We start from the raw sequence: 4,619 nt of genomic DNA on the forward strand, positions 1-4,619 counted from the left end.
ACTTGACTGCTAACCAGAAGGCTGGCGGTTTAAACCCACCAGCCACTCCTCGGAAGGAAGATGGGGCAATCTACTTCCGTAGTGATCCTGCCTCGGAAACCCAAGGAGGGGTCGCTATGAGTCGGGTCCGACTCGACGGCACACAACAACAACAACACAATAATACATTGCAGAATTTATTTCATGACTTAGGGGCCCGCTGAATCCCCTTGGTTGAGGAACACCTGATTTTCCTCCCAGAAACTCAGAAATCTGATATTTGCCCAAAGCTTGTCAGCAGTGAGAGCCTTGGTTTTGCAACAGTTAGGCGCACAACTGCTAACTGAGACAATGGTGGTTCAGATCTACCCAGTAGCTCTACTGGGGAAAGACTTGCTCATCTGCTTCCAACCAAGAAAATCTTTGGTGCAGTTGTACTCTATCCTCACAGGGTTGCTATGAGTCAGAATCAACTTGATGGGAGTGGGTTGTGTGTGTGTGTTATTAGTAATATTGTTTGATAATTTCTGCGTTCTGTTGGATCACCTTTCTTTGGAATGTGCATAAATACAGATTTCTCCCAGTTGGTTGGCTAGGTACCTGTCTTTCATAATTCTTGGCATAGACCAGTGAGCACTTTGAGCATTGCATCAGTTTGTTGAAACATCTCAATTGGCATTCCATCAATTCCTGGAGCCTTGTTCTTGCCAATTCCTTCAGTGCAGCTTGGACTTCTTCTCAATGCCTTTTTTTTTTTTTTAAAGGATTTAACATTTTAATTGCATGAACTGTGTGTGTATTTTAACTAAGATACTGTTCTGAGACTGAATCACGTGGATCTTGGCTTTATAATCTTTACATATTGTAAGTGGCGTGGGAGGTGATACACTCAAGACGGTGGTTCCATTTCTGATTGTCTGTCCTTCTAATGTAATCTGTAGTGGTGACAAAATGTTACCACAAAGATAATTCATGGCAGTGTTATTTAAGATTAGATATCTGCTCTATGTTGGCAATATTGTTGTTGTATGCCATCAAGTCAGACCTGACTCATAGCGACCCCTCCTTGGGTTTTCGAGACAGTGTCACCACCGAAGTAGTTTGTCCAACCTTCCTTCAGATGAGTGGCTGGTGGATTTGAACCACCAGCCTTCTGATTAGCAGTCAAGTGCCTTAGGCACTATGCTACCAGAGCTCCTGGCAATATTCTTAGCTGACGTTAAATAAGTAAATCTCTGCAGCCAATACCATTGGTTCTTGATTATATGCTGTTCTGGTTACCTAGTGCCGCTCTGACAAGAAAATACCACAAATGGGATGGCCTTAACAAACAGGAGTTTATTCTCTTACAGTTTGGAGGCTTTAAGTCCAAGTTCAAAGTGCCAGGTTCTAGGGGCTGTGTGAAAGCCCCTCAACCTTGGGGTCCAGCTTTGCCTCCTGCTCCTGGCCCACTGGAGCTAGAGGCATTTCTTCACTCAGACAGCTGCTGGCTGCTGAGGCTGAGAAGCCCCAAGATTGACAAATTAAAAGGCACAGTCCCGATGTTACCAATCACACGGCAGGCCATTAACTTAAGTCCACTGTAAGTCCCAAGGTCAGCAGAGCATGGCAGGCTGCTGAGCAATGACACGGCTACATGCAGGGACCAAATGTGCCAAAGGCTAGAGACCATTCCCAAAGCTTCTCTTTATATACAGGAAGCAGACCACATACCCAAAGGCAGCTACTCAGCTGCTCCCAGTAGATTCCACCATGGAGTTGAATTACCAGTCTCATCATGGGGAATACTACATCCAGCTGCCCAGCCACTCAACCAGGCCTAGCCAAATGGACATACAAACATAACCATCACATATACTACCTCTGGAAATGGTTGAATGTTGACCAATTCTTTTTGATACAGTGACTCTCTGTATTCCTTCTATCTTTTTTTTTTGTTGTTGTTGTTGTTTTGATGCTCCCTGCATTGTTCAATATTTTGCCCATTGAATCCTTCAGTATTGCAATTTGAGGCTTGAATTTTTTCTTCACTTTTTCTAGCTTCAGAAATGCCATGCATGGTCATAATTTTTGATTTTCTAACTCCAGGTCTTTGCACATTTCATTATAATACTTTACTTTGTCTTCTCAAGCCATGCTTTGAAATATTCTGATCAGGTCTTGTAATGTCTCCATTTCTTCCATTCACTTTAGCTGCTCTCCATTCAAGAGCAAGTTTCACAGTCTCTTCAGACACCCATTTTTGTCTTTTTCCTTTCCTGTCTTTTGATGACCTTTTGCTTTCTTCATGTATGATGTTCTAGATGTCACAGCACAACTTGTCTCGTCTTCAGTTGGTGGTGTTCCTTGCTGTTGTTGTTAGGTGCTGTCAAGTCAGCTTTGACTCATAATGACCCTATGTACAACAGAACAGAGCACTGCCTGGTCCTGTGGTATCCTCACAATCCTTGCTATGCTTCAGCCCATCACTGTAGCCACTGTGTCAATCCATCTAATTGAGGTTGCTATAAGGAGCTCTGGTGGCACATTGCCTAAGGCATTTGACTGCTAACCAGAAGGTTGGTGGTTCAAACCCACCAGCCACTCCATGGAAGGACAATGGGGCAATCTAATTCTGTAGAGATTTACCACTTTGGAAACCCAATGGGGGTTGCTATGAGTCAGCGTCAATGACAGTGAATTTGGTTTTTGGTCATATTAATGGTATTTGATAATTTCCACATTCTGTTGAATGGGCACAAATATTGATCTCTTTTGGTCAGTTGGCCAGGAAGCTGTCTTCCAAATTTCTTGGCATAAACAAGTAAGCACCTCCAGTGCTGCATCAGTTTGTTGAAATGTGTCAATGGGTATTCCGTCAATTCCTGGAGGCTGTTTTTTCACCAATTCCTTCAGTGCCAATTGGACTTTTTCCTTTAATATCACTGGTTTTTGATCATATGCTATCTCTTAAAAATAGTTGAATATTGACCAGTTCTTTTTGGTGAAGTGTATATTCCTTCCATCTTTATTATTATTATTATTAATTGTGATTTGGCTGAAAGTTTACAGAGCAAATTCACTTTCCATACATCAGTTCACATATACTTTGTCTCAATTTACCACAATGTAACAGCTCCCCACCCAGTTCCTTCCTATAGTTACTTCTTGCCTGTGTCCTTCCCTGTATGTACTCCTGCCCCCTGAGCTATGTCTCTGTGCATGATTGTTCTCTGCAAGGAATGTATCTAGCTAGCGTAAATATTCACCTCATATGCCTGTCTTTTGTTTGTCTGGAAGCCACTGGAATGGGTTCAATTCCAAACCTGAAGGGCAGCTAGGGGCTACCCAGTGGTTGCACCAGGCTTTATCAGACCAGCAAACCTGGTCCTTTTTTCTTTTCTTTTTTTTCCCCCAAATGATTTTGAGTTTTGTTCCACATTGTTCTCCCACTCTACCCAGGATCTCCTACATAGATCCCCCTCCAAGTGGTTGAAAGTGGTAGCCAGGCACTATCTACTTCTTCTGGTCTCATAGTTGTATAGCCTGAGGATCACATGGTGTACCAATCACTTGGACTAATTTTTTCCATGAATCTTTGGTTTTTTTCATTCTTCTTTGCTCTGGACAAGGAAAGACCCATCATTGCATCTAGATGGCTGCTTGCAAGCTTTTAAGATCCCAGTTGCTACTCGGCAGAGTTACTCCTTCCATCTTTTGATGCTTCCTGCATCATTCACTATTTTGCCCATAGAATCCTTCAGTATTACAACTTGAAGCAGGAATTTTTGTTCTGTTCTTTCACCTTGAGAAATGCTGAGCATGTTCTTCACTTTTGGTTTTCTAATTCCAGATCTTTGCATATTTCATTATCATACTTTAGTTTGTCTTCTTGAGCCACCGTTTGAAATCTTTTGTTGAGCTCGTTTATTTCAACAGTTCTTCCTTTCTCTTTAGCTACTCACCATTCAAGGGCAAGTTTTAGAGTCTTCTAACATCCATTTTGGTCTTTTCTTCCTTTCTTGTCTTTCTCATGACCTTTGGCTTTTTTCTTGTATGAGGTTCTTTTGTTGTTGTTGTTTGGCTGGAAGCCACAGGAGTGAGTTCAGTTCCAGACTGAAGGACTGAAGAGTAACTAGGGGCCACAGTGTCAGGGGTCTCACCAGCCTCCATCAGACAAGTAAACCTGGTGTTTATTATTATTTTGAGTTTTATTCTCCCAGTCTATCCAGGATCTCTTGTACTGATCCCTTTCTGAGTGGTTGACAGTGGTAGCCGAGTACCATCTAGTTCTTCTGGTCTCACGGTCATACAGGATGAGTATTGCATGGTCTACTTGTCCCTTGGACTAATTTTTCCATGCATCTTTGGTTTTCTTCATTCTTCTTTGCTCTGGATGAGGAGAGACCCATTGTTCCATCTAGATGGCCACTTGCAAGCTTTTAAGACCCAGTGGCTCCTTACCAACATAGGATGTAGAACAATGTTTTTGTGCAATGTGTTATGCCAGTTGAGCTTGATGTCCTCTGTGACTGTGTTCCCAAGCCCATGAGCCCAGTAACTCACTCCCTTAGGGTTTTTGGCTGTAGCTAAGAAGTTATAACTGTTCCCTGTTAGCTCTGTTTTGAGCTGATTGTGGAACAGACCATCAACTGCTCATA

The sequence above is a fragment of the Orycteropus afer genome, unplaced genomic scaffold (assembly GCF_000298275.1).
Source record: "Orycteropus afer afer isolate SDZICR_OR568_19922 unplaced genomic scaffold, OryAfe1.0 scaffold00291, whole genome shotgun sequence".
Taxonomy (NCBI): Eukaryota; Metazoa; Chordata; class Mammalia; order Tubulidentata; family Orycteropodidae; genus Orycteropus; species Orycteropus afer.